Genomic DNA, 10388 nt, shown 5'->3' with positions numbered 1-10388 from the left:
ACGTGTAGGTGTGGTTGACAACAAGTTACCATTCTAGTTATAATTATTTAATTTCCTTCTACTTTTTCATCTTTCTTTTGGAACATAATGTGCACAAAACAAGGGTAGTGACCGTGGCCCACTTACTTACTCCACTAATTCATACACAATTTCATATATTAAATCCTTAATTAAATTTCCATAACTTTGCAGTCAATCTCTAAGAAGATAAAACAACGTTGCCTTAAATATAGATATATAAGTACTGTACATATTCCTTGGTATTCTTTGTTTTGTTTGCTGAAAATTATTCATCATCCATAATGATATGTATTCCAAAGTTCAACAAAGTGTAGTGGCCAACCTCTTCCTTTTTACACGTAATCATCATATGGAGACACACTTATACTTGTCCATGATATTCCCCCACTATCACTTAATATCATAATTAGTCACCAAATAATATACTTGTTCTAATAATGCCAAAAACTACTCCTCCCTTCACACGTTGAGAAGGGAGTAGATATATATATATATATGTATATATATAAAACGTGGCTGCTTACTCAATTAAAACTATTTCCCAACTTCTTATAATGTTTCATCCACTAATTGTTGTCCAACAATTTAGAATTAATTTGTTCGTTAAATGACCACTCCACTACATCTATACCCTATTCCCACCTTTTCATAATTATGTTCCACTGCCACCAACCTTTAGAGAAGAAAAGTCATAGCACTAATCCATTAATCAAATTATTTTTATCCTTTATCCCCACTACAATCCAACATTAATAACAAAAATGCCCAGCTGTTCCGTCTCGTTTCTCGTGCCAACTGATCCCAAAACTCACTTTTGATGCTTCCAACGGATTCCTTGTGAAATTTCACTCAAGTTAGGCTTTTGAATCACTTAATTTGACCTTATAATGAATGAGATATGGTGATTTCAAGTTTTGGAAAGAATGCAGATTTTTAATACGAATTTCAGTAGCAATTTCGCAACTTTTAAGCAAAATTACACCATGAGAACCAGCAGTGAATTCCTTTAGTAAAATTGTCATATCTCCCTCATACGATGGCACAACGCGAGGAGACTTGTTGCTACAGCTCCGAAATTACGATACGGACCTAACAGTTCAATCGAAACACGTTTTCCCGAAATAAATAATTTATCCAAATAATTGAATTCCAATTTTTTTTTCATCAAAACATCCAAACGGGATCATTTTGATCCGTTTTTATCAAAGTGAATCAAAGTGATATCCAATGACTCAAATCACAAATTTTGAACCAACCAAGATCAAAGTCATAAATCACATTCTAGACTTAAAAGAACTATCGAAGAATTTCGGCCACGTTTACTCAAAAGTCAACTTTCGCCTCCAATTAGAACTTCAAAATTTCAAAATATATTTTCTTCTCGATTTTCAACCACCAATCCCCATAAGCCATAAACATCAATATTAACGAAACAATAAATTTTGAATCCGAGTCTTATTTCGTTCCGTGACCATCTTTTCATCATAAAGAGGCATATTTAATGCTAAAACCATTTTAATTTAACCAAACGAACTCTAAAATTAGCTCCATCAAAGAATCATAAATAATATTTCAAATCCAAATAAATCTTTCGCCAATCGTAACACGTTTCCCCAAAATAAATAATTTATCCAAATAATTGAATTCCAAAATTTTCATAATGAAACCTTCTCCCAAAGTGAATCAAATGATATCCGTTGACTTCAATTTTTGCAAAGGTCAAAATAATCGATTTTCTAGAATGGACGATACGTCAAAAAGATAATCGATTTTCGTTGCTAAACCTGTTAATATTCTCATATTCTTTCGTCTAAGTACCCTTGCCAAAAATACTTAATGGAAATAATTCCCCTTTCTCCTTAGTTCATAAGTTCACTAACGTGATCACCGATCTCTAAAAGTCTTTCACCATTAGTACTAGTCACACCATCATCATTCTGTTACCGTAAATAATTCCATTGACCCATGCCTTATTCAATAGTCCTCAAAAAGGTGCTCACGTATGAATAACCAACCCCTTACTTAACTATACCGAACCATACACATCTAACTAACCGTGTTTTTTTTTTTTTTTTTTTTTTCGCTGGCCTTTGGTCAACCCTAAGTCATTGTATTCAAAATCAAAGAAATCCTCAAGATTTAACCTTTGCACAACTTTCCGATAATTCTCATTCGAAAACTTAGATGCAGAGACCCGATAATCCTTCAACTATACCTCCATCCTTGTCCAACGCAAGAGTTGTTTCTAATTGTCGATCACTGGCTCCCATTAGCCTACGACAAGTTCAGCAGACCAACGCCTATACGACTTTAACACTACCCTAATACCAACCCACTATGAAAATGCCCACGAATCAACACTCTTGGCTTCAACAATTCCCTCTATCATCACTAACCTCGAAGATGCTAAGTGAACCCACGAACACACTTTACAAGTGAATGAACACTACCGTCTATTCCACTAGACTTCACTTATCATAAGTAACACCGCAACCCGATTTCTATCGTAAAACCATTTTCGAACGAACTCACAACCACTAATTATATTCGCTATCACAATACTAATCAAATTTAAGCCAACTCCACATTTCATAGCCTATACAATTTGTGCACACGCACACTTTGCAACTTATCTCATAAACGTATCAGATACCAATTATTCCGTTCCTATAGTGAAGATTGATTTATCTGAGTTTTTTTTTTTTTTTTTTTTTTTTTTTTTTTTTTTACGCATTTGTCACATCATCAAAATAACACTCTTGCCAAAATACCATAAGAACTCTTACTTTGCTATACGCTTCCCAAAACTGATCATATCATCAAATAAATCGCTCTTATTAAGCCATAAATGCACTCTTGCGCCTTCCGAGAAAACCCAATACTATAATTATGGAGATCCTATGACCCTATGAATCGCCTCTCCCATCTCTTCAACCAACCTCACAATAACGAGCCTAACCACGACTCCACACAGCTGAAACCTTAGGTCATATCTAGAAACCGAACTTAGTCACGCCTCTAAATTAGGACAACACAGCTCGTACTGTACCACATGTCGGAAACAACCGTTCGCGCAAGAATTTAAGGATGAGTTCCCATCATCCGGGAGAAGGTAAAACAGAGAAGTTCGTATACCAATTGGGATCAACTAGATACCAATTTGAATGAAGTAGCACGAAATAATGAAAGAATCGAAGTTTCTAGATGTCCCATAGCCTCCCAATTATAAGTGTGGCGCGCAACACACCCATAAGTAGGACTCTACTAGACATTGCTCTTGTACTTATAGACCGGGTAACCTAAGCTCTGATACCAACTTGTCACGACCCAAATCATGGATCATGCGGGCACCCACACTAACCTCCCCGGTGGGCGAACCCTTCGTATAACTACCTTAATTTGATACAACATGCGGAATAAATACTTTTATTATAAGAAATTCCCAAAATCGGTCTAGACTCATACAAGAGCTTCTAAGAAGTTTACAATTTGAATAGATAACGACTCAAACCGGATACGACTTCGTTGAAGGATAGAGAACAACGAAATCTAAGGAGAGACTCGGGTTGCAATATCTCAAATAGCTCACCCAAACGTCTTTGACGAATGCCTCGAAACGGTCGTGAGACTCCGAACATCACTGAAAATAACTCTACACTCCGGAAGGAGTGTAGCAAGAGTAGTATGAGCACAACACAAGGCTCGTAGGTATCATAGGCCGACAATGGTTAGTTCACGCATATAAACAAGAAGCAACTAACAAGTAAGCAGATAAGTAATCAAACACAATCACACATCTAGCACACGAGAAAGTCTTGCATTAACGATAGTCACAAGGATCTCAATATCTCGGATTATAAGCCTAGAGGGAGAATTCTATAAACCTCGATTCCATCCAAACCTTTAAAATAAATACTCACAAACAACAACTCAAGTAATTCACAAATCAAGAATCAATCGAGAATGTGCCATGCAATGACATGAATGACCATTCAAATGGAGTGCTATGCAATGCAATGTCGTGCTATGTAAATGTTATGCAATGCAAGTAGTCACCTCTCACACTCCACTCCCGTACACACATGCTATGGCAATGCCTCATAGTCATGACCCATGGGGGACCCGCGAAGTCCATGTACCACTCGCTCCGAATATAACCTCTCACGAACACAACTCTCACGATCCGCAAATCAAATCTCCTCGGAGGCTATCAATCACTCTAAAATGCCTCAAGGTCAAAAACCTCTGAGTCTCTCTCGTCACTCTCAATCTCCGGCGTAAAACCTCGAGTCTCTCTCGTCACTCTCAATCTCCGGCAAAAACCTCGAGTCTCTCAATCACTCTCCTCACCATTATAACAACATAAGAGTAATATGAAAGCATGTCATGCATGATATCGGTCTCAACTATATCACCAATATGCAATAAACAAGTACAAGTCATATTATTGCCCACGGCTCAATCATCAATATTACCCTTCCCTTTCATAAGGTGAGGGAGCTAGTATGTGATAAAGATACAACTAGGTGATAATTACATCACATAGCACATAGAATATGGGATGCATGCCTCGCATGGAATCAACCTCAATAATCACCGCAATCATAGGTTCCATAGATTCATACTAGGAATTGCAATTCAATATTCAATTCTCACAATAATAACCTTCCTCTTCCATATGACCGATTGGGATAACAAGAGAGAGAGAATTATATCAAATACATGAAATCAAAATACAATGTGTGCTCACATAACAATATCGTAATAATGGCGACGAGCCCACATATGATATCACAATAATGGCGACAAGCCCACATAACAAATTCGGGCAATACCAACCTAGATGGAATTTACCTCCACACCATGCCTCGAAGGCCTATCATGCTTTCCCCGTCAATCACTACTATTTACATACGTTTCGCTAACCGAGTCTAGACATAAAGTAAACCGTAACCTACCTCAATGCCGAACAGGTGTCACGAACTTTCACGCCAAAGATTTTTCCTTCTGAAGTGCTTCCGAACGGACAAGGTCTTTAAAAATTAAAACAAGCTGCTTTAGTTGACTTACAACACTTGAACGTTCTTGCCTCCATTTCTTTCTCAAAATGAAGTGTAAAATGTTTCTCTCAACTTTCCTAAAAAACAAAGTGTTCTTGATCTCTTACTAAGCACTACTTTAATTAATCCATAAGGTGCAAGTTGTTGCACATTTTTGCTTTCCGTCAAAGGCGAGTAGTGAAATGTTACAAGAGATGATTGCAAATGGAGAAATGGTTAACTTCCTAGATTCTGCTCGTCCAAAATGAAGTACATAAAGAGAAATAGCAGCTCAATGTTGGGCCTTAATAAATGAATATACCCCAAAGTAAAATAATAGGTGTAGGCTATTTAGTGGGATATGGGGTCCACCACCTTTTCTCTACTTTAAATTAAATATCTAACCTACACCAAGATGTCACCACCAACTTCATATAATTAGTCACTATCTGATTTTCCTTCCATGACACACGTGGAAGTCACTACTTTCACTTATCCACTATTTATACTCCATTTCATAATTACAATGCATGTTGTCCCTATCATGTGTCCAACCAGATTTCCACATACCATTACTCACATGTACCTTATTTTGTAAGCTCACACGTGGAAATAATACATTTCACACTTGTTCACTTTATTTCCTAATTGCATCAATTTGTTCCCACAAAAATTGGTAATTTAATCTTTGTTCCCCATTCACTTCAATATTAATCACTACTTGATGTACGTGGGTGGATGATGTCCACTATGACATTTATCCATAATCCACTAATTATTTATTTAGTCTCCCACTAAAAATAATCATATATTTAACGAATTATTCACATAATTATTTTTTAAATATTGATCACTTCATATACTCATCATCATAAATTATGAAATATGCCATAAGTAAATTGTGTAAGAACTATTAGGTAAGAACTATTCTCAATCACAATTTGCAGGTTTTGTCCAATCACGTTACTACTGTAACCTCTATAAAAACCAACATTAGCTAGAATGGAAAATGGGATCTGAATGGGCTGTCTATAATTTATTAAGGGACAAGACTAATTAAGTGAGATCTAGAGTTGAAATCCCCTTTGTGGACCGTGGGCCCCACCCCATTAGCAATTACTTTCCAAAAGAAATATTTCTATACTAGCTGTAGGTGTCATTACAAGATTCATATATATATATATATATTAGTCACTTGCTGCTGAAATTCCAAGGATCCAAGTGGATTGTGCTTACATAGTATCTTCCCATATAAAATCCTTGATTAAATATTAGTAAATGAAAAATATCTCATAATGATTTCATAAATATTGAGATATGTAGTAATTATATTTTATCAAATTCTAATTTTCTCTTACATCAAGAGGATAAATTTTGTACTATTAATTTTCACAACGAAAGAAAATAACTCTTTTTATGAATAAACTATTCACACACATTAAATACATATATTCTAAAATTTACTCGTCAATTAAATAACTGAATCACCCATTATCGCAAGCTATAGACACCAAAATTAGACCACGAAAAGGGTGTTTTAGGGATATCAGGCCTAAAAGTGCTAAACGACCAAATGGGTCGTTACAATTTTTAACTAAATACCCTATACCGGGGATTATAGTCGAAATTCGACAAAGGCAACAAGGTCACATTGAACCGAGCCAAAATCTTGTAAACACCCCAAATGGGGACTGCTGTATTAAAAATTGGTAAGGCCAAAAAAAATATCGGCCCTAAAAATGCCTAACGTGATTCGGAGACGTCTGAATTCACAAAGCATAAATAAGTCCCACGGGCAAACCACTCGATCAAATTCCTAGACAAAACGTACTGGATGAAGAGAAAAGCCAATATTCAGGCACAGTCCGAAAAAATGACTCCGAGTCTCTGCTTGTCCTTAAAACGAACCGACAATTCGGGCAAAAGTCATAACAAGCATTCAAGTAAAAGAATAAAGAGAATCAGAACGAAAAATGCACATTTCATATATATGGAGGTCTTTTTTTCGAAATTAAATACGAAGTACAAAAAAAAAAAAAGCCAAAAAGGCAAAGGCAAAATAAAGGCTAAGCACAGGCTCTGATCTATCCGGTACAGCTGGAACCAGAACGCTCGGATACTGTCTGCTCGGAATCCTCAAAATCGGTATCAAGAGCTCTCTTGGCTTCCTCCTCGGTCTTTCTGGCTTCGAGTATCAGGGCCGGGAGATCCGTAAAACCATGTTCGGCTTGCTCAAAGGTGGCCCTCCGGGACTTCCACCGTTCATACTCCACCGCAATCGTGGTATGAGCTACGGCAGCCTCCACACTCCTAAGGGCTTCTACCAAATCGGCCTCAGCCTGGGCCAACTTGGCCACTAATTCATCTCTTTCTTCATCGAGGACTCCTTGGATTTAAGTGGCTGATTCGAGCTCGGCTTTGAGAAGGTCATTAGACTAGGCTGTCTCCTCGAGTTTGATTTTTAGCTCGTCGCATATCCGGGCCCTATCCTCGGCTTTTTGCTCGAATACCCTCATACTTAGCACTCTCGGATTCAAGCAGCCGATGCCTCTCGGCCATTTTCACGGCATCAGTCTTGACCAAGTCAAGCTCCCCCCGGAGTTGAGAGATAATGGTTTCGAGTTCACCAAGCCTCGAAGAAAAACGAGCATTATCTTGGCTAAGGCCGACCTTGTCCGCTTCTAGAAGTCGGTTCTTCTCGACCATCCTGGCCAATTCATCATTTAATCAAAAGTTTTCGGCCTTCGCTGCTTCGAGCTCGAGTTGAAGGTTGGAAAGAACTAACCTTCGATTCCAATTCATCATCCTTCACTTGTAAGTTCTTCCGGAACTTCTCTGGTTTCTCTGTTTTCAACTCAAAAGGCTCGAAGCAGCGAGGCCAAAGCACAGTTAGAGTGAATTGGCCAGGATGGCCGAGAAGAACCGACTTCTAGAAGCGGACAAGGTCGGCCTTAGCCAGATATTGCTCGTTTTCTTCAGGGCTTAGTGAACTCGAAACCATTATCTCTCAACTCGGGGGAGCTTGACTTGGTCAAGACTGATGCGAAAATGGCCGAGCATCGGCCTTGAATCCGAGGCTAAGTAGAGGTATTCAGGCAAAAAGCGAGGATGAAGACCCCGGATATGCGACGAGCTAAAAATCAAACTCGAGAGACAGCCTAGTCTGTGACCTTCTCGAAGCCGAGCTCGAATCAGCCACTTAAATCCAAGGAGTCCTCGATGAAAGATGAATTAGTAGAAAAAGTAGAGTTGGCCCAGGCTGAGCCGATTTGGTGACCCTTAGGAGTGTGGAGGGCTGTGTAGCTCATACACGATTTAGGGTGGAGTATGAACGGTGGAAGTCTCGGGAGAATACGCTGGCAAGCCGAACATGGTTTTACGGATCTCCCTGACACTGACCACCGAAGCCGAAGAGCAGGAAGCCAGAGAGCTGCGATTTTGAGGATTCAGTGAACGATGCGGCGTTAAGTTTCCCGTTTATCTTAGGATAGATCAAAGCACCCAGCCTTAGCCTTTATTTTGCCTTTGCCTTTTTAGCTTTGTACTTCGTCTGGTCGGAATTGTAAAAGACCTCATGCTATGAAATGTGCATTTTCGTTGATTCTCTTTATTCTTTACTTGAATGCTTATTTATGACTTTGCACGTTATCGGTTCGTTTTAAGGACAAGCGAGACTCGGAGTCATTTTTTCGGATTTGTGCACGAATATTAGCTTTCTGCTTAAATACGATGCGTTTTTGTCTCGAGAATTTGATCGAGTGGTTTTGCAGGTAGGACTTATTTATGCTTTGTGAATTGGGGGCGTCTCCGAATCACGTTAGGCATTTTAGGGCTATATTTTTTATTTTACAATTTTTTAATATTGTGATCCCATTTGGGGTGTTTACAAGATTTTGGTGATTCAATGTGACCTTGTTGCACTTTGTCGAATTTCGACTATAATCCCGTATAGGGTATTTAGTTAAAAATTGTAGCGACCCGTTTAATTAGTTTAGCACTTTTAGGCCTGATAGCCTAAAACACCCTTTCGTGGTCTAATTTTGGTGTCTATAGGCTTTGCTGATAATGAGTGATTGATTATTTAATTGACGAGTAAATTTTAGAATATGTATTTAATGTGTGTGAATAGTTTATTCATAAAAGTTATTTTCTTTCGTTGTGAAAATTAATAGTACAAAATTTATCCTCTTGATGTAAGAAAATTAGAATTTGATAAAATAATTACTACATATCTCAATATTTATGAAATCATTATAGAGATATTTTTCATTTACTGGTAATCAAGGATTTTATATGGGAAGATGCTATGTAAGCACAATCCACTTGGATCCTTGGAATTTCAGCAGCAAGTGACTAATATATATATATATATATGAATCTTGTAATGACACCTACATGTAAGAAATATTTCTTTTTAAAAAATTTAATGGGGTGGGGCCCACGGGCCACAAAAGGGGGTTAACCTAGATCCCTTTTTAAAAATCTTGTCCTTAATAAATTATAGACACCTTCGATCCCATTTTCCCTTCTAGCTAATGTTGGTTTATAGATTAAGTAACGTGATTGGAAAAACGCAAATTGTATTGAGAATATTTTCCTTGTTCTTACACAATTTTTATGTTTTCATAAAAGATGATATATGAAGTGATCAATATTTAAAAAAAAATTTTAATAATTGTTAAAATATGATTATTTTTGTGGGGGACTAAATAAATAATTATGGTTAGGATAAATGTCATAGTGGACATCATCCACCCACGAATCAAGTAGTGATTAATATTGAAGTGAATGGGAACAAAATTAAATTCCAATTTTGTGGGGCAAATTGATCAATTGGAAATAAAGTGAACAAGGGGAAATTATTATTTCCCGTGTGACACAAAATAAGGTACATTTAGTAATGGTATGTGGAAATCGGGTTTGGGCCGGGGTAGGGGAAAAATCATTGAATTTAAATGGAGAAAAAGGGGTAAGTGAAAGTAGTGACTTCCACGTGTGTCATGGAAGGAAAATGGAAAGGGCAATTTATGAAGTTGGTGGTGACATTTGGTGTAGGGTTGATATTTAATTTAAAGTAGAGAAAAAGGGGGTGGACCCCTATCCACTTGCCTACACCATTATTTTACTTTTGGGGGATATTCATTTATTAAGGCCCCAAAATTGAGCTGTATTTCTTTTTGATTATTTTGGGCAGGGAAACGAAATTACCATTTTATTTGCAATCATCTCTTGTAAATTTCCCTTTTAGTTTGACGGGGCAAAAATGTGCAACAACTTGCACCTTATGGATTAATTTAAGTAGGCTTAGTAAGAATAAAAACACTTTGT

Source organism: Lycium ferocissimum, chromosome 11, assembly GCF_029784015.1.
Source record: "Lycium ferocissimum isolate CSIRO_LF1 chromosome 11, AGI_CSIRO_Lferr_CH_V1, whole genome shotgun sequence".
NCBI classification, from domain to species: domain Eukaryota; kingdom Viridiplantae; phylum Streptophyta; class Magnoliopsida; order Solanales; family Solanaceae; genus Lycium; species Lycium ferocissimum.
The sequence above is the reverse complement of the archived record's forward strand: the minus strand, read 5'-3'. Positions refer to the sequence as shown.